Source organism: Urocitellus parryii, chromosome 11, assembly GCF_045843805.1.
Source record: "Urocitellus parryii isolate mUroPar1 chromosome 11, mUroPar1.hap1, whole genome shotgun sequence".
In the NCBI taxonomy this organism is placed as follows: Eukaryota; Metazoa; Chordata; class Mammalia; order Rodentia; family Sciuridae; genus Urocitellus; species Urocitellus parryii.
The window spans coordinates 8,398,511-8,418,642 of NC_135541.1; the positions used below are offsets into that span (position 1 = coordinate 8,398,511).

General features: G+C 56.1%; 1 protein-coding gene and 1 long non-coding RNA gene across 2 annotated transcripts in view; one reads left to right on the top strand and one right to left on the bottom strand.

Annotated features, from left to right (window-relative positions):
• Positions 1 to 20,132, bottom strand: part of Lrrc38 (leucine rich repeat containing 38) — a 28,131-nt gene that overhangs the window by 4,765 nt on the left and 3,234 nt on the right. The window lies entirely within an intron of this gene.
• Positions 6,013 to 9,460, top strand: LOC113197799 (uncharacterized). Its single transcript, XR_003302750.2, has 5 exons — positions 6,013 to 6,253; positions 6,661 to 6,858; positions 6,977 to 7,244; positions 7,414 to 7,567; positions 7,733 to 9,460. It is a non-coding gene; the product is annotated as an uncharacterized LOC113197799 (long non-coding RNA).

Consider the following 20,132-nt stretch of genomic DNA (forward strand, 5'->3'; position numbering starts at 1 on the left):
CAGCTTGTACCCTGCAGAGAGCTGCCCTTTTCATTGCCGGGAACCCCGGTGACCACCTGGGGATTCTTCTCAGTGTGTCTTTCCTCCTCTAGCTCAGAAGCACAAGATGAAGGGTGCGTGTCTGTCCTGGTCCATTTCTTGTGTGATCCACAACCCACCCACCAGATGCTGCCCTCTCGCCGTGGGAACTGTTGCCTAGCAACCCGACTGCATCCTCTCCTCCCTGAATCGGTGTCTGCTTTATAGACCCAAGGATTAGGTGGACCAGACCTCTGTGGGCTTCCCTGGCTTACACCTGGCCACAGCTTTTGAGTGTTTCTTTTTTTTTCTTTTTCTTTTCCTTTTTTTTGAACCCAGGAACACTTTACCACTGGGTTCAATACCTTAGTACCAAAAATTAAAAATTTTAAAAAGACCTGGAGATGTAACTCAGTGGTATTGAACCCAAAGGTGCTTTGCCTTGTCAAGCCTCTTTCTTTTCCTTAAAGCAGCCAAACTTCTCCAGGTATAGCAGTGCCCGCCTGTCATCACAGCAACTCGGGAGACTAAGGCTGAAAGGTTAATAAAATAGGTACTTGTCACTCTGTTTTTTCTATATGCTTAACAAAATACTGTTAAAATCCTGAGAACTGTTTGCTAATCTTGTTCCCAGAATGTGCTGTCCCCAACTGCCAAACTGCAGGATGCACTCCCTCACTCGGTTGCAGGCAAACTGCCCACTCGCCCTGACCCGTCAATGAACTTCCCTCTCTGCCCTCTCCAAGAAAAGTATATAAGCTCTGCTTAAGCTGTTCTCAGGGCTCTATCTTTCTTTGCTCTATTCAAGTGAGCACTGAGCCCCAGCATGCTGGTCCCCAAATAAACCCTTTTGCTGTTGCATGAGGCAGTCTCTTGGTGGTCTCTTCCTCCGACGTTTCGCCGGTCCCTTACAGGCAGGAGGATCACAAGTTCGAGGTCAGCCCCAGCAACTTAGGGAGGCCCTCGGTAACTTAGTGAGAACCCGTCTCACAATAAAAAATAAAAAGGGCTGGGGATGTGGCCCGTGGTAGAGACCCCCTGGGTTCTATCCCCAGTACCAAAAGGAAAAAGCAGAAAAAGAAAAAGAAATCCAACGTAAGCCTACTTCAGAGCATTTTAGATGTTTCCGAATAACACAGAGGAGCCCTGAGGCAGTGTGTTGGGGGTCCCTTGAAGACTCTGGTCGCCTCCCTCCTAACAGCCCACCCTAGCCAGAGGTGCCAGGAGGATAGATGCGAGGGACGGCAGTGGGAGGCGTGAGGCCCCGGCAAGTGCTGGAGCGGGAGAGTCCTTGCAGCCCTCCGCTCACATCAGGTCATGATTTAGCTGGAGGATCTTCCTGGAAATCCTCCTCCTCCGTGAGCAGCCTCAAAGCCCGGGGCACCCACTCTTGGGCTCCGACTTGAGCTGGCCTTGGACTCCTGGAGTCCCCTCTGATTTCCCCAGTGTTCCCTGTGGCTTGAGATCTGTCTTGGCATTTTTACAAAGCGACGGTTTTAGAAATGTCACCTCACCTTCTCTGTGGCTGGGAGAAAAGGGCCTGTTCAGAAAATGCCACGCAAGCCCCTACCCCCCCCACACCCCCATGGGGACCAGCCAGCCGGGCCGGTGCCCTGTGTGGCTATCGTGATAAGACGCACTGACTTAATGGCTTTCTGTGGCTCACAAAGGGCAGAGAAACAAGATGGGCTGGACAAAGAGAGTCGCCCGGTAGATGGCCCAGCAGAGGGGGAAAGGGGACGGCTCCTAGAGCCATCTGCAAAGGCGCCCAGACTGACTGCAGAACTCTGGAGCTGGGGTCTCTGACGCTGGGCTCTCCTCCTGATTTCCTGCAGGATCTTGGGTTGCTGGACCCCCCCACTGCTAACCTTGGGGGCAGGAGGCATCTTGGTCTGGGGGTGCTGTCCCAGGCACTGCAGGAAGCTTAGCAGCATCCCTGCCCCTTACCCCCCAGATGCCACAGCAGCCCCACCCAGAGTGCCAGTGTCCCTTGATGGGGGCAGACAAAGCTCCCTGCTTGAAACTGACCGCTCGGCTGAGCAGGTGGCTCTCAGGGACTGAATGCTTACGTACAGGGGAAAATGAACTTTTCCGCTTTCTCTGACCCAGGCTTCTGTGACCTGGGACACTCGGGGGCTTCTCCCGGCCAGCAGGCTGTGATTCTGCAGTGGACACCAGCTGGCCTGTCCTCAAACCCAGTGCAGTTCTGACGCTACCTTCCCGGAGGTGGCAGCAGGTCCCAGGGTTGAGGCTTGGTGCCCAGGTCCGCCCCGACTCCGGTGCCATCTCAAGCCCAGGTTGCTTCCCCAGTGCTGCCCACAGACCGGCTGGGAACGCGGGCTCCCGGAACCCCCTCCTCCAGTGGACGAATTTGCTTGAGAACTCAGGAAACGGATTCACCCGCTCACTATAAAGCGCTTGATGAAGGATGCAGATGCAGATGTGCCGGGAGGGAGGTGGGGGCACCCTCTCCAGTGCCCTCACCTGTTCCGTTTCCTGAACCCTGACCTTGGGGGCTTTGTGGCAGCTTCATCTCGGAGGCACGATGGATTAAAGCATTGGCCACTGGCCATCAACTTGACCTTCAGCCCCTCTCCCCTCCCCAGGGGCTGGGGGATGGGACTCAAAGTCCCAACCCTCTACTTTTCCCAGGGACCAGTCCCCATCCTGCAGCTACCATTAGCATCGAAAAAGAATCTCTGGCTTCAGAGATGCCACAGATTTTAGGAGTTGTGTGCCAGGAAATGAGGAGTAAGATAAAAAAATGCATTTCACGATGTCACAATTTGTGTCCCCCCAAGACCCATAGGTGGAAGCCCTAGACCCCAAAATGATGGTGTTGGGAGACTGGCCTCTGGGAAGTGCCTAGGGTTACATGAGGCAGGAGGGGGGACCCCATGATGAGGTTAGAGCCCCCATGAGGACAGGCACAGAGCTGTCCCTCTGTCTCCTCCTCTGTCTTTCTGTGTGTCTGTCTGTCTGCCTCTCTGCCATGGGAGGACACACTGAGAAGCCAACCTTCTGCAAACCAGGAAGAGAGCTTTGCCCAGGGCCCCGCTTTGCCGGCATCCTGATCTCGGGACGAGCCACGTTTCTGCCATGGTAAGACCCGGGTCTGTGGCCGGCTGCTCGTGGCCACTGAGTAGATGTGGGTTATTGGGTGGCTCCCTGCGTTCATGCATCACACACACAGGTGCATCTTCCCTTTGGGCACCATGAAGGAGGGAGAGAGAGAGAGAGAGAAGGAGAGGTCAGAGCAGGAGGGAGACAGGGAGGCAGGAGGCACAGTCACCCTGGCCTCCAACAGCGAAGGTGGCAGGACACCGGCAGACACACTTCCAGATAGAAGAGGAGGGTGGCACGGGAGAGGAGAAGCTGGGAGGAGAGGTAGGAGGCCTGGAGGCCCTGAGGCTGTCCGCATGGGGGGGCGGGGGTTCCCTGGAGTGTCCCTGCTTGACTTTCTTTGCCCTTCCCCAAGCCACCTCTTCAGCTGTCTGAAGTACACAGAGATCAAAATTTCACATTGTTTCCTAGAAATAGACACTGTTATTTGTTGATAAAACAAAGATATCTGGAAAACAAAACAACGACAACAAAGAACACATCCTCCTTCCTGCCCCTCTCCCCACGTTTTGTAAATAACCTTCTTGGTGCACAGCCAGGTTGGGTGGGTTCCTCATGATCCGTGGCTGCTTTTCACCGCCAACAGCCCAGTGGAATAGCTGTGATGAGGCACATATCCTACCTATTGACTACCTGGTCCTTTACAGAGAAAGTGTGAGTGAGGCCTGGTGTGTCAGAGCACAGCTGCCAACCCTGCAGTTGGCTGGTAGAAAACTCTTTCAGACCTGGGACTGAGACCCACTGATACCAGGGGTTCTTAGGGGAAAAGACATTGGGAACCTCCATTTTTTTATGATTTCTCTGCCTTCTTCATGGAAGCTCGTCCCAGGTGCGAGGTACCCTCCTATTTATTGCAGATAGTTTGTGGGGGAAAAAAAAAAAGAGCAATTGATAACAGCTCCCTCCCTGAATCTAAGAACTGAAAAATGAATGAATGAAGGAGAAGCTGAGTTTCAGGAAAAGGGGGGTGAGCTGCTGCACCGTCTCCTGGGGAGGACTGTAAGAGCCTCCAGCTGCCTTCCAGCCTCTATCTTGGAGACTGCCCCGATTTCCCCTAGGAAATGGATCTTTTACAGAGAAACCTACATCCTTGTCACCCTCTGCTCAACACCCCACCCCCGGGGGCTTCCCATCCCTCCTCTCAACATGAAACCCACAATCCCCACCTCCATCCCCAAACCCCTCCATGTCACCTTGTTTGCTGTTCCTCAAACTCCACAATCAGAGGACTGCCTCGGGGCCTTGGTACCTGCTCCCTCACCTGACACACTATTTTATTTTTCGTATCAGGACTCCCCACCACGGAGCTATATCCTCAGCCCTTTTTGTTTTTTAGTTGCCCATGCTGGCCTCAAACTTGTGATCCTCCTGCCTCAGCCTCCCTCCCGAGTTGCTGGGATTACTGGTGTGTACCACTGTGCCTAGGTGCACCCCAGTTTCTTCAGGTCTCTGTTCATAGGTCACCTTATGGACTAGGCCTCCTCTCCCCCATCTAAAGCATCCACTCTCCTGACCTCTCCTAGTTCTCCATCCCCACCCCCAACCTGGCTTTATTTTCCACGCCACCCGTGCCACCCACATCCCTGCATGTGTTTAGGTCCCACCTCCCTGTGCCTCCCACTCAAATGTCACCTCATCCCTCTGCTGCATTCCAGGACTTAGAGCTCTCGCCAGCAGCATTTGTGAATGAACCTACCAATAAAGACAGGCTCAGAGCACGTGACTCCCCAGGCCACCTTCCCTGCCGACGGGTCTCCTGTCTCCTCCGTTGGGGACAGAAGCTCTTCCCCAGCTTGGTCAGCAGGAGAAGGAGGACGCTGGACGGGAGTCTCCCAAGCCTTTCCCTCCTGGGAGGTGGGAATTCTCCTTGCTCTTGGGAGGCAGGTGGATGGGAACAAAGCACCTGACCCTCCTGCAGCCTCCACATGTCCCCTCCTCTCTGAGCTGCCTTTGTCCCTGTAATTTGCAAAATAAACTCTGCAGCTGGCACTATGGGGACCCTGGGTCACAGATAAAGGGATGGGACAGGTGTGTTCCTTACTTAAAGTTGTCCACTTGGAATAATGGCCGGTAGCCTCTCTCCTCTGCTTGCTCAAGTTATCCCGGGAGGCAGGACCCAGAGGGCACCGGATTGCAGCAGGACGGGCAGCACCCTCACCTGGCAGAGCTGGTTGGGACCATGCTGCCCCCGGTGGTGGCCCCGGCTCACAGCACCCGGAGCACTCACGGGTTTTTCTGAGGGTTCCCGCAGCTCTATTTGATTCTTAGGTAACAAGTTGCCACAAGCCCGTGGCCTAAGGCCTCTGTAGGCCAGAGTCCTGAAATCGGAATGGAGCTGTGAGCAGAGCTAGATCCTGTGACAGTCCGGGCGGAGGGAGCTTCCCCCCCTCCTCCACCTCCTGGTGCCCCAGACGGTCCTGGGCTCCTGTCCTCACCGCCGGCCTCTGTCGCCGCTCCTCTCTGAGAGGCCTTCTGCTCTGACTCTCTTTCAAATCTCCCCCAGTCTTCCTCTCAGAGGCCACCTGTCGCTGGACTTCAGCAGCCCTTCCCTGAGCCCGGGATGAGCTCCTCTCCAGATTCTTCCCTTTAATCACATCTGCAAAGACTTTCCAAATCAGGTCACCTTCGCCGGTGTCTCGGGTGCCAGAAGTTAAAACCCGAGTGAATGTTTCTGGGGACACCCAATTCACCCCGCTACAAGGGACATCTATGTGATAGTCCCCCCCTGACCCTTTGGCTTCTCGCCCTCCATCTCTCCTCACTGGGAGGTGTCCCTTGGGGACAGTCACCACTCTCCCCATCGAGCATGTCTTGAGACGACCTTCATACAGCACCCAGCCCTTTCCCAGCCACCGTCATCCAGGGACCTCCATCTCTTGTGTCAGGACAGAATCGCGGGTGCGCTGGACACAGCCCTGCGGGGCCCATTCAGCCGCACCCCCGAGAGCTCCCCAGTGGGGTCTGTTTCCTGGACCCCCTGAGCCACCTGGTTCTGTTCTGTGCCTGCATCTCCAGCCTCGTCGGTTCTGCAGATTGCCTGACGTCCTCCAGCTTCCTGTGGCCTGAGCTGCTGCCTAGACTTCAGAGGAGTTCAAGGACAAGCTGGAGCCCTGTCCTGACACTCTCTGTCCCTCTGCCCCAAATCACCCAACGCTGCCCAGCCGTCCTAGCCCCGTGCCTGGTGGCTTGAGGGTCCTGGGAGGCGGTGGGAATGAGGCAGCTCGGCCCGCCTCCCCTCCTGGGCGACAGCCCCATGGCAGGCCCCCCTGGTGGGCTCAGCTTCCCACCTCGGCCTTCACACGGGTCCCCCTCCAGCCCACGTCCACCAGAGCCACAGTGGGCTCCATCTGGCCCGGGCCCAGGCGGGACAGGCCCACGGCTCCCTCCCTTTAGAACCACCCAGCTTCTCCGCCAGGGCACACCCAGGGGAGACGGGGCCTCACCCCTGCGAGGGTCCCGCCTGTCACCCCCAGCCCCCCTCCAGGCTCGCTCCCCTTGACTGATGACTTGTCCCCGCAGCTGACACCTGAGCTGAGAGGCTGACGAACTGCCACCCTCCATAAATAGACGGTGACACAGCAGATGGTAGATGGAGATTAATCTCTTGCGCCCCGACCGGCCCCTCGCCAACGAGCAGCCTGCGGCCGGGGAGATCTCGGGGCCTTTCCCTGAGCTGCGCTCCTGGGACAGTCCCACCCTGACCAACAGCAGCCCCCGGTAAGCACTGGTGTCCTTAAACATGTGTGGCAAAGGCTGTCCCCACACCGAGAAAGCAGAAAGGGGATAAGAGAAGCCCATGAACACGTGGTTAACAAGCTGCTCTATGCCCTTCTAGGTTTGTTTCTGAGGGTCCGTCTCCAAAAACCTGCAAGGAGAAAGAGCCTCCGCCACTGTGCCGGACCCCAAGGAGAGCACCTTGCCATGCAACAAAAGACCACTTTTTTTTGGAACCAGAGATTGAACCCAGTGGGGGCTTAACCACTGAGTCCTATTCCCCAGAACCTTTTATGTTTTATTTTGAGACAGGGTCTTACTAAGTTGCTGAGGCTGGCCTTGAACTTGCAATCCTCCTGCCTCAGCCTCCTGAGTCACTGGGATTACAGGTATGTGCCACTGTCCCCAGCTTCATTGGCTATTTCTGTGAACTGCCTGCCCGAGACCTGTGCTGTGACCTTGGCAAGTCTTCCCCAGCTGGGAGAAGGGCCTGGTGGCAAGAAGGGCTTGGGCAGGGAGTGTGTTGACCCAGGCCCTTCCTCCGCTGCCCACTCCCAGGGACAGTGGGCTCATCCTGGAAGAAGGACGGACCCAGAAGCTTCTCCTGGGACCCCTGGACACTCGTTCCTGCTCTTGGCAGGAGTTTACACCTCCCAATCACTTGCATCTTCTGCCTACCGCTCACTTGGCCAAAGTGACGCCGCCTGTGCAGGTGAAACCCCCTCCCCACCCTCCCTGCCTGCCTTTCTGGTTTGGGTTTTGTTTGTTTTTGTTTTACAAGGCCCAGAGCAGTCAGGGAATTTGTCCAAGGTCACCTGGCATCTGGACCGGAGCACAGATCCCTGATTCCCTGTTTCGTGTTCTTTCCGGGCACCAGCTTCTAAATCCACTCTGAGCACCTGGAGAAGGGGTGTGTGCTGTGGCTGCAGCAGCAGCCGCTTCGTGCCGCAGAGGAATCCTGCACAAGGAGACTCCTGCTCCTGCTCCTGCTCCGGGGCAGGGGTGCCAGGGAATGCTACCTCTAATTTCCGATAGTGCTGACCTTTGTTCTCCACCGTCACTTTCATTAAATATCTGCTGCCTCACCGGAGGAAAATTCCCAATCACCCTCCCCGTCTCTGCCGGCAGACACTTGGGCTGATTAAGTAATAAGCTGATTTCACGAAGAGGAGGCCATCTCCGCAGCATCGGGTCAAGGGCTCGCCCCGCTCGCCCTGCTCTGCAGACAGAGGGGCTGTGCGGCAGCCTGGGCCCTGCCCAGGGTATTCAGACCCGCCCTGCAGCCTGTCCTCCACCCTGACCTCAGTCCCACCCCAAGCCCGGGAGACCCCATGTGGGTGTCCTGGTGTGTCTCTGCCCCGGCAGGATCTGAGCTGGGACAGTCACGAGGGCTAAAGTGGGATTCTCTGGAGTTTCCACCATTGCCACCAACATCACCGTCACAGCCACCCTCCTGACCCTCACTGCCACCACCACCATGTTGTCCACCTCACCAGGTCCACCGCCACCACTAGGTGGTCCACCTGGTCCACTGCAAGTCCAGGCCCCACCTGACCCCTCCGTCCTGACCATTGCCAATCTCCCTGTGTGGGGGGCTGGGCTGAGTCGGGTGCCAACCTGTGCCGAGTGACTCTGGGGACCTGGTGGCAGGGAACCTTCTGGCAAGGCTGGTGTGGGGAACTCTGAGGCAGCTTGGGAGTCTGGTGGCTCCCAGGGGTCCCGGTGGCCATCAGAGGGCTCAGACACAGCTCTGCCCTTTCAATCACCTAATGTCCCCAGCTTGTCCCCAGAGGAGGGCTTGCTGGTACGCTGGAGAGGAGATGGGCCAGGTGCCTGGGGTGGAGGGGGTGTGGGGGACTGCGGCCCCCTCTCCTGATGCTGTCCCAGATCAGGGCTGTGTCAGATCCCTCCCCGTCACTGGCTCCTCAGGACCCTCTACGGCCACGTGGAGCAGTGGTTCTGAACTTCAGGGACCGTACGTACCCCTCGGGGGACGTTTGTTAATGTCTAGTGACACTTTGGGTGCATGCTGCTCGAATCCAGGGGACAGAAGCCGGGGATGTGGGTGACAGCACAGATGCACGGGGAGCCCCACGAGGAGGAGCCGGCCGACTGCAGCCTGCGGGAAGGAGACCCAGCCGGGCTCTTTCTTGTCTTTTCTTTCTTTTTCCCCTTGAACCAGCGGCACCCTGGGTCACCCAGGCTGGCCTTGAACTCCTGGGCTCCAATGATCCTCCTGCCTCAGCCTCCCAAGCTGCTGGGATTCCCGGCAGGCACCACTGTGTGCTTTCCATCCCCCAGACTCCAGCTCTGCCCCCCTGAAACAACCAGGCCTCCTCCCCTCTCCTAAGCCCTGCAGCCACCAGTCTACTTTCTGTTTCTATGACTGGGACCACTTTAGGGACTTCATAAAGGTGGAGCCCTACATGACTTGTCCTTTTGTGACTGGCTTACTACACTCAGCCAATGTCCTGAGACCCATCCACATCAGAGCATGTGGCAGGATCTCCTTCCTCTTTAGGGCTAGGTAATATTCCATTCCAAATACAGACTCGGTCTCAGGGGGTACTAGGGATTGAACCCAGGGGCTTCACCACTGAGCCACATCCCAAGCCCTTTTTTTAAAAAAAAAATAAAATAAATTTATTCTTATTAGCTATACATAAACCAGCCCCTTTTATTTATTTATTTATTTTAATTTTGAGACAGGGTCTCACTAAGCTGCTTAGGGTCACTGAGTTGCTGAGGCTGGCTTTGAACTTGCAAGCCTCCTGCCTCAGCCTCCTGAGTTGCTAGGATTATAGGCATGTGTCACTGTCCCCAGTAGTCCAGTCTTTTTAATTTTTTTTTTTTTTTTTTTTTTTGAGACAGGGCCTTGCTAAGTTGCTTAGGGCCTTGCTAAGTTGCTGAGGCTGGCTTTGAACTTGTGATCCTCCTGCTTCAGCCTCCCGAGTCGCTGGGATTACAGGTATAAGGGATAGTGTCCAGTGTTAGATTATTTTTTTAATGAAAAAAAAAAACTTGTTCTAAAAGCCCTGTGATGGTCCAGCCCCGCAACCCTCTGCACTCTCCCCAGCACACGCAGGACGTGTGTGGCTGTGTTTGTGCCCCTGACGTTCTAGACCCAGGAGATCTCGAGATGTGGACAAGCTGACGCACAGCAGATCCACCCTATCTTATCATAAGAGATGGCACTCGGGGCGGGCGGACGCTCAGGGCAGAGCAGTGGCGCAGCAGGGCCAAGGCCCTGGGTTCCACATCTAGCACCAAAAAGCAAAAAAAAAGACACTCAGAGCTGCCACCTCCCCTCTCCCACCCCCTCCCCTGTCCCCCTGAGGCTCCCCTCAATGCCCTCCTCCTGGGGCTGAGCAGTGCCCGTCACTCCAGGGCCACCTTCCCATGAGCACGCCCCGTCCCCCTGGGCCCTGAGTCCCCGTGTCCTGAGCAGCTCGGGAACAGCGCAGAGCAACCCCTTCTTCTGGGCAAGACCCAGGGGCAGGTCTGGGTGGGTCCTGGAGGTCGGACCCCTGTGGTCACTGGTTCCAGAGCTGAGGTGCTGTGGGGAGGTGATGGCAGGAGGACCCGGGGAGGGGACCCAAGCCTTGTGTCCCCTCTGGGTTCACAGGTGGGAAAACAGAAGGGAGGCACTTCTCTCAGCAGACAGAACCAGCCCCCAGGATGTCCACAGCCCACTCCTGGGACCTGTGTCACTATGAGGATCTCGAGAAGGAGACCATCCTGGGTCACGGGGGGGGGGGGGGGCTGATTGTCACAGGGTCCCTAGGAGAGGGTGCCAGGCGGTCAGAGTCAGCAAAGGAGAGGTCACAGGGACGTGGCTGCAGGACAGGGATGGCCTCTAGAGGCCAGGAAAGGTGAACAGACACAGAGGGTTTGATCTGAGCCCGACAGACCTGCGTGGCCGTCCAGGTCCCCGTCCCCAAGGCCACCGAGAAGTCATTTTAACCCCTCTGTTCATGGTGACTTGTTCCAGCAGCCAAAGGACTTCACGCAGAGAGCCGGTGGCAGAGCTGTACCCTGGAGCCAGGTGTCCACTCTCAGTTCCCTTCACCTTTGGGGACGCCACATTGAGACACTGGCTCACAGTGAGCCTCTGGAACGGGTCCCCTGAGTGTCTGTGGAGGTGTGGACTGATTGACTGCCATGGTAATGACAGCAAGGCACTCAACACATTCCTCCTGTGTGACAGACACTGTGCCAGGCACCTTCCAGGGATTCTCTCTTTGACCCTCACAATACACATATTATCGTCCATGTTTTATTCATGAGAAAGCTGACGCACAGAGAAGTTAAGCCGTCTACCCAGGCTCACACAGCCAGCAACTAAAGAAGCTGGATTGAAACTGTGATGAACCTAAATCCCAAACTCATGCTCTCAGCCACTGTGCTATGACCTCTTTAATGGCCGCTGTGCAAGTTGAGGGGACTAGTGTTCACCTGGAAATTGGGGGGGGGGGGGGTGGCTAGCATCTGGTCTTGGCTTTTCCCTAGTCTGCTTTATGGCTTTGGGCAAGTGACTTAGTCTCTGAACCATGGTTTCCTACCTAAAAATGAAGCAGGGTAGATGAGATCACCCTACAGTCTTAGCTTTTCTGAATCTTCTGGAATGTTCACTCCAAGAGGGCAGAGCTTTGGTCAGATTCACCCCCGTGTCCTGAGCACCTGGCGCTGGGTTTGCTTTCGGGGGGTGGGGGGGTTTAGTCTGCTCAGTTTCCGCTACTGTGTTCAGGTCACCTTTGGCTGATAACCCCCAGGGCCGGGTTCCCATGCAGAGGCGCAATGGCCAAGCCTGGCTCAGAGCCTAAAGCTGGTGCTATGGACCCTAGGGGTGGGCTTGCCACTAAGGGATTCTGTTCCTGAAATGAGACTTGACAGGCTGCAGAATGGTCGTGACAAAGGCCCTGGAGCCTCCCTGCTCCACAGAACTCGGGCCTCTCTGGAGCAAGGCACAAGCAGGACAAATATCCGTGAATGAATGAAGGAGCCTGGTGGCACTGGCCGTGGGACAGCCCTGGTATGTCTGGAAGCCCGGGTCCCGTGGGCCCACAGGGAGGGCCACTGGGGGTCAGTGTCCTGGCCCCGGGGCAGCTGGACGTGAACTGGATGGTCATGGTCCACATTTAGAAACCCATTGTGGTGGCTGGCAGGTGACCTGGTTCCCCACAGGGGCTGGGTGTGAGTCAAGAGAGACCTGAGCTGGACAAAGGCAGGTGGCTTCGTGTCTTCTCGGCTGCAGGGCTTAAGGGCTTCATGTGAGGGGAGGAAAGCCGGGAGGGGAGCCCTTGTCCTGGGCGTCAGGCAGGTGCAGCCCCCCGAGCCTCTGCAGGCCCTGCCCCTTCAGCCAGCAGAACCAGGATAGAACCACGGGACCCCAGAAGGTCAGAACCAGGACGGGAGCCTCCTGGGGAACCTCGCCCATAGGCACTCTGTAGCTACACTGAACGGTGGTCACCAGGCCCCTGCGGGGACGCCTCCAGTGGCGGTCACCTCCCTCAGCAGCCCCGTTACAGAGTCCTGACAGCCCGCAGTTCCCAACCACAGGTGAGTCTTCTGAGGCCACTCACAAGTCTCCTGTGTTCAGTGACCGCCCCTCAGACAGCTGGAGACGGGGACCACACTCTTCCAAGCCTCTATTTTTGACATCTAAACACCCATTTCCAGAAAGACCTAAAATGTGTACTCTTCAAATGCAAAGAGGAGCTGCTGCCTCCTGCCAGCCACGGAGCTCCGGTGCCTACTCAAAGGGGCCTCAACCTTCTTCCCTGACGTCCCGCACCCATGTCCGCAACTCTACGCAGACTCGTGCCCTGGAGGTCAGGAGACCAGGGCTGCTGCGTACAGACCTACAAAGGCCATCAGTGCCTTTTAAATCCCAGTGTCTGGGTGCCCACGGGGAGGAGTGTCACCTGCTTGTACATCACACCACCCAGCAGCTCTGAGCTGCCCGCAGAGGAGCTCCCCGGCATTCCACCTGTCCCTGCTCCACGCGGGTCAGGGGACCAAGGTCAAGGGCAGGGGGTCTGGACCCTGAGAGAGCTAGGAGCCTCCTAGACTAAGAGGCAGTTCTGAGGGACCAATCGGATTCAAAGAGCTCAAAATCATGATCCTGCATCTGACTAAAGGGACACGGGGCCCAGGAGTGTCCGAGAACTTCTCTGTCCATTCACTGGAAGCCCAGCTGTGGCCACGGACACCTGGGGAGTGGCCTGCTCAGACTCCCTTCTCAGCGCCACTCCCTACACCCCGTCCCATACCCAGTGACTGAAAAGCTCCTGGGGACCATCGTGGACCATGTCACCCCATCCATTCCCCAAGTAGGATGGACCAGGAGAGGGACGGCTCCAAGAGGGGGCCAGACAGAGCCTCCCACGGCCCCAGGAGAACAGTCTCGCCCGGCCTCAGCTCCCGGTGTGAGTGGAGCGGGGTGGCAGCGACGGAAGGTACAGTTTTTGCCAAGGGGACAGGAAAGTAGAGAAAGCTCATCGGTGGATGGAGAGAAGATCATAAGACCGGACAGCAGAGGGGGGACCCCAGCCTCAGTCCCAGGACTCCCTGGGCACCGCTGTTCAGGACCCAGGTTCCTGGTGGCACGTCCTTCCATCTGCTCGCACCCCTGAGGTTGGTTCCCGTTTCTGTTTGACAAGCAAAGGTGTCCGACTCGGAGGGGCTCACCGGCTATTGATCCACGCCCTGGGTGTCCTGTGCCCCCTCCAGCCACGGCCACTGCTAGAGACGGCACCACACATCCCCAGCTGCCACCTTCCTTGGTCAGCAAGTGCTGGCAGTGGGACAGGGGCAACTGTCCCACAGTCTGTCCTTCACTGTGGAGGCCCGAGGCTCAGGGAGGCCACAGGATATGGCCAGGGTCACAGACCCAGGGAAGAAACCAGGGGAGCTGCTTCCCCATCCTGCCCTTGCTGAAGGAGGTCTGGACATGCTCTGCTAGCCAGAACTGTGCCAGCCTGTGCCAGGAAGGCCCCCAGGACCGTGCAGCCACCTCTCCTCATCCCACCGTCCACCGTCTACCCAGGCCGGGCTCACAGGCTGCTTATCTCCTGGAGCCTCCCTTTCCATAGATCATACCAACCTCAGCATCATGATGAATGCACCAAGGACAGGTGACAGAGGGATGGCGGGTGGTGAGGGATGGCCTCTGGGGGCGGGGGTGGTGAAGCCAGCTGCAGACCTGGTGATGGGACAACCTGGGGCTGCATGTCACCAGGCAGAGGGGGAAGGAGCCCAGCGGCTGGGGCTTGGCTTGCTCCAGGGATAGAGGAGGGCTCTGGTGGCCAGGAGGGAGGAGGAGCGAGTGGGTTCTGAAACACACAGAGAGCCAGACATGGTCTGCCGGTCAAGCAGAGGACCTAGACACAGAACAGGACCCAGGATCACGCAGGACGGACTCCTGGCCCAGCCTGGAGCCCAGAGAGGGGGAGGTAAGTGGATCAGAAGAGCGTGAGCCAAGGGAGGGGAGGGGAGGGGAGGGGAGCAGGAGCCCAGGGGGCGCAGCAGTCAGCAGCTCCAGGGCCCAGAGCAGCGCAGGAGGCTGCGTCTCTTGCTGGTCGTGTCCAGGACACAGTGTGATGCACGGAACCTTCACTCCCCCCGGCCCCCGGCCTGCACAGCGTGGAGTCCCCACACATCCTGATGGCCACTGACTGCCTGAAGGCTGAAAAGACACGTCAGCCGCCTCATCTCCCAGAACACTCTGGAGACCACAAGACGGGGGGACAGCAGTGACCAGACGGCCACGTGGCTGGAAGGCCTAGACCCTCTGGGATCTGAGTCCACTGGCAAAATCCCCCACGGGGTGTCCCTGGGGCTGTCCATGCACTGTCCCGTGCTGTTCAACAACAAGATGTCCCTCGGAGTTAAGTGACAGAGTGACATGACAGAGGCAACCTTTTTAGAAACATCCGGTGTTTGGGAACAGAGTAGCGGGACTCAAAGGCCCTCTCCAGAGAGCACCGGGCAGGCTCACTGGGGTCACCTCAGGTCGTGTCTGCAGGTGGCTTTCCACCGGAACTCAGACACAGTGCCCGTAAAAGCCGATGCCAACCCCTGGACACCAATAGAGGCAAGAAAGGTGACACTCCGGTGACTCACCTCTCGGAGACAATTTGAAAACGTGGCAGCCTGTGACACACAGGACATGTACAAACAGGTGACGCACGGCAGGGGAGAGGCCACTGGCAAGAGCAACTGAGACCTCAACCAACCCTGCGCAGGAACACGATTCCTTGGGGATATAAACACACACAGAGCGTTGCTGGGCGCCGTGGCGCACACCTGTCACCCCAGCAACTCAGGAGGCTGAGGCAGGAGGATCGAAAGTTCAAGGCCAGCCTCAGCAACTCAGCGAGACCCTAAGCAACTGGGTGAGACCCTGTCTCAAATTAAGACATAAAAAGGGCTGAGCATGTGCCTCAGTGGTAAAGCACTTCTGGGTTCAGTCTCTGGTACAAAAATAATAATAATAATAATAATAATAATAATAATAATTAAAAAAAAACATATGCAGTATCCATGGGGTCAAACAGTAATGCAGGTTAAAGCGACCAAGAGATGTCTTTGTGCTGCTATCAAAAGGGGGAACTTTTTAAAAAACTATTTTGTTGTTGTACCTTTGTTTTATTTATTTATTTACATACAGTGCTGAGAATCGAACCCAGTGCCCCACACAGGCTAGGCAAGTGCCCTACCACTGAGCCCCAGCCCCAGCCCCAGCCCCAGCCCATGGGGGAACATTTAGACAATAACAGGTCAAGCCACGTGGGCTCCAGACCTCAGTTCTGGGCTCCATTTACTGTAAGTCTCTGCAGCTGCTGCAGATACTTGTGTTCCAGGAGCCGCGGGCGTGGATGCAGACAGCTCGAGAGAGCGGGGGGGGGGGGGGGGGGTGAGGGTCTCTTCCTCTAGTGTTTTGGTAAGGAGTTCTCCCGGGATCATTCTTCGGCCTTTTCTGCTCTCCTTGCTCCTCTTGTCCTGGGCCTGGGAACTCTGAGCACTGGACCCTCTTTATCCAGGGCTAGCATTTGAACCCAGGACCTCACGCGTTGCTAGGCAAGTGCCCCACCATTAAGCAACACCCCTAGTCCTTTAAAATTGTATTTTGAGAGAGAGTCTTACTAAGTTGCCCGGATTGCCCTTGAACTTGCGATTCTCCTGCCTTGGTCTCTCAGTAGCTGTGATGACAGGTGCACTCACTCTGCCCTCTGAACTTCAGTGTCCAATGCAAACATTCCTCAAAAGGACTGCTAAGGACCAGCCTCCTGAGACCTAGACTCTCTGCTAATGGTCTCTCCAAGCAAAAAATGTATCTATGGCTTTAAAAAGGCCTGAACCATCACCCTCTGTTTCCATCCAAAGAAACAGCTGAAAGTTATGTGCATGAATTAGGATGCCCAGCTCTGAACTGTTTACACACAAAAATACATGGGAACCACCTGCCTGGCTAACCACAGCAGGCAGGTTTAGTGTCGCTGTGAAACCACCTCACCTCCGGGCTCTTGGGGTTGATTTTCAGAGCTGTGGCTGCAGCCCAGCAGTAGAGTGCCTGCCTAGGGTGCATGGGGACCTGGTTCAATCCCCAGCACCACAAATAAATAAATAAACCAACAAACAAAGAAATCCAAAGAACTATAACAAGAGTTCTCTCATTTCAACTCAAAAAGAGAAAAAAGTGTGGACATGTGCAGTCTGATATCACTTGGCTTAAAAATACCTACGAGCATAAGAAGAAAACTGTACAACTTGAGTAGTGATGGGATTCTGAGTTTTCATTTTTTTGTTTTTATTTTCTTCATGATATTTCCTTACAATTCCCCAGTTTAATTACAGGAGCCAGTTATTTTTATAATCTGGAAGCAAAAATTGCTTTTATTTCTTAGAAGAAGAAATCGAGTCACCTTGGGGGTCACTAAGGAGAAAGTACCGGTGTGACCTTCAGGAGAGAGCAGGCTTTGTCTCCTGGGCTGAGAAATGATTCCTTTTGTCAGTGACAAGAAATCCCCACCCATGTGACAGCTCTGGCCCTGGGAAGCAGGTGCTAGGAGACGGGGGTGGGTCCCCCCAGCCAGCCCCGAGTCAGGCCAGGTAAGCCGGTGGGGCTAGTGACACTGTGACTCTAGAAGTATCCTGCCTGAAATGACTGCCCAGAGGGAGTGTCTAGTGTGGCCCCAGCCCCTGAATGACCTGACGCTGAGGGCGGATCTTTGTGAGGAGACTGTCCCCACTGGTCAGGGCCAGCAGAGGCAGAGCATGACAAGTGGTCCTGTTAGTTCTGCCCAGGTCCCCCCAAGTCTGCAATGCACCTCCATGTGTCAAGGTCACAGGGTGAAAGACCCTTCACATCTCTTCCCTGGTGCTGTAGGCTGTGACCCACCAGCCACCAAGGGCTGGGAAGGGCACCTGGGTGAATCCAGTCCCCATTTCTCAGGCCTGGAGTGGGCATGTCCCCTACTTCACCCACTTTCAAAGCACATGGAGCCCCACGCCCACCAGCTACCACTTCTCAAGCCCAGGGGCCTTCTCCCCCTGTGGCTCCAGGACCAAGGCTGGGGACAGCGTAGGGAAAGTCCCTCCATCTCTGGACAGTCAGCTCTGAGTCCCAGCTGGTCTAGAAGCTACGCCTGCTTCCCCACGACAAGAGACCACAGCCTTCCGAATTCCAGCAGAAGGGTCTTCAGAGGGCCTCTGGCCTTCCCAGGCCCCAATTCCCCAGTGGACCCGGACCCGGATAATATCCCTTTCAAACCACATGGTGTTGGATTTGGAAGGCACCTTCCAATCCTCCTATGACTCATTCGATTGCAAAAGAAAAATCTGAGGCTCAGAGACAGCTGGCAACTTACACAAAGTCACACAGCTAGTGAAGTGCAGAGCCAGAGATCCAGCAAATCGCCCTTCCCACTGTGAGAGCCGGTCTCAGGCTTGTGTGTGCCTAGGAAACGAGGGCAGTGGGGGCGTGTTCACCTGCGGGTCTCCAGCCTCGGCCCGGGAATCTGCATTTTAACAAGCACTCAGGGGGTTCTCACCCAGGTGGACGCTCTGAGAACCACCCTGGAGCTGGGCTGCAGTGAAGGGACAGCCTCAAAGAGCACCACACCAAGGACAAGAGTATCATCACTGCTGCCTCCTGGTCTCCTCCAGCACTCCCCACCCTTCCCTCTGTCCCCTGGAAGGTCACCCGAGTGATGTCCAAGGTCTCCTGCCTCCAGGTCTGGAGCCCTTTCTGCTTAAAGAGAGATCATCACTGTCCCCTTGGGGACCACTGCCCCCCAACGGCTTGGGACCCCTTTACCTCAGGGGAGAACCATCAGGCCAGGCATAGAGCTGGGGCTGGAAAGAGGAGGCAGCCCACTGTCACTCCAGGGAGCTGAGGACAGGGGAGCGAACGCGCTGGGGGTGGTGGCACTCTCCCTTCGGAAATCTGTGAGAAAGGCCAGGCCCATCTCAGCCCCTAATCACGGGGCCTTGGGGGCCACTTCACCTTATTGGGTGAACTGTGGACGAAGGAACCTGCCAGGGAGGGCTGCTGTGGTCACAGAGGCAGCATTTGTACCTGCCACGTGACGGACACCCAGAGGGCGGGGGTGCAGAGCTGCCCGGTAAAGTGAAGGACACCCCCTTTAATGTCGAGTTCCAGAAAAACAACAGATAATTGTTTACATACGTCTGCCCCAAATTTTGCACGGGACACATTTATATTAAAATATCACTTGTTGTTTATCTGGAATTCAACATCCATCGGGCGTCCTGGGTTTTTGTTTCGAGGCTGTGTTGGGGTTTGCTAACTGGCACTTGGGCACACGGGCCTCGCTGAGCCACTTCCCTCCAGGAGGGCAGTTCCTTCCCACACCTCGGACTTAGACTGTGCCCTGCCGCAGCCTGGGCAGAGGGGACCAGAGGGTCTTGCCAAGCCCTTCCCTTCCTCCCCGGTTTGCTCTGTGGCCAAATGCTCCCCCTCAGTGCTGTGGCCGCAAGGGGAGGCTTACCTGGCAGAAGAACACATTTTTGCAACTGTCAGAGCTAGTCAAGGTCACAGGGAGAAAGCGCCGGCTCCCTCCTGCTCTTTCTTTGAAATCCCTCCCCTGGAAGATGCAGAGCATAGAAAGGCCTGGAGCTTGTCCCCTGTGAAGGCTGATTTTCTTTGGCTGAAAGTGGGTGGTCAGCATGGCAGGGCTGGGAGCCAGGAGGAGCGGGTAGGGGGGCGGTCTGTGCATCCCCCAGCTCTGTGAGATCTTGGGTAAGTCACACACACCACTTTGCAGGGCCTCCCAGTTACAGCAGACAGCACGGGCGGCACCAGCTGCTGTTGCAAGCACTTCATAGATAAATAACACCCTCCCAACGTTCCCAACAGCCCCATGAAGGGCGACCCTATCATCCCCATTTCACAGATGAGAATTTTTTTTGTGGCCTGAGTGCACAAAAAGGCCATGCGTCTAGTAAGAAGAATGGTGTGCAGATCAGTGCCAGAGGCAGGGATCCCACCCTCGACCTTGGCCTCTGGGAAAAGTGCAGGCTGGGCAGGGGCTGCGGGGATAGAGGCACCGTCATGCAGTTGTCCAAAGGTAAGTTCTAGCATTCCTCAGCACAGGGGGTGGCCAGAGTTGGCAACCACCTATAGTATATTTTATTAAGTAATTAACTTTTTTAAATACCTTTATTTTGTTTATTTATTTTTATGTGGTGCTGAGGATGGAACCCAGGGCCTTGCACATGCTAGGGGAGCGCTCTACCACTGAGCTACATCCCCAGCCTCTACTATATATTTCATAAAGAACTAGCAGAGAGGAATTCAAAGTTTCCCAGAACAAAGAAATGATAAGTGCCCAAGATGGAAAGGCTAATCATCCTGATAGGACCACTATGCCTTGTGTGTCACGTTATCACAGGGTACCCACAGATACACACAACTATCATGTGCTGATACAAATGTTTTTAAAGTGTTTAAGAAGCAGTGTACCTGCAGGAAGGAAGGGGTGACGGGGCCCCCCCGGGGCACCACTGGGTGCTGGGCACTGTGAGCCCTTGCCCAGCTGGTCTGTTCAGACCTCAGAGCAGGCAGGAGGAGAATGACGTCACTACATTCTGAATTAAGAGGGAGGAAAACTGAGGCTGAGAGAGGTCGGGGGCTCACCCAGGATCATACCTCTGAGTCCAGACCTGAACTCGGGTCTCTCCCTTTAAGGCCTGTGCCACTTCCTCACCACCCACTCCGCCTCTGGTTTTCAGGGTCGGGGCACTGCTCTGGC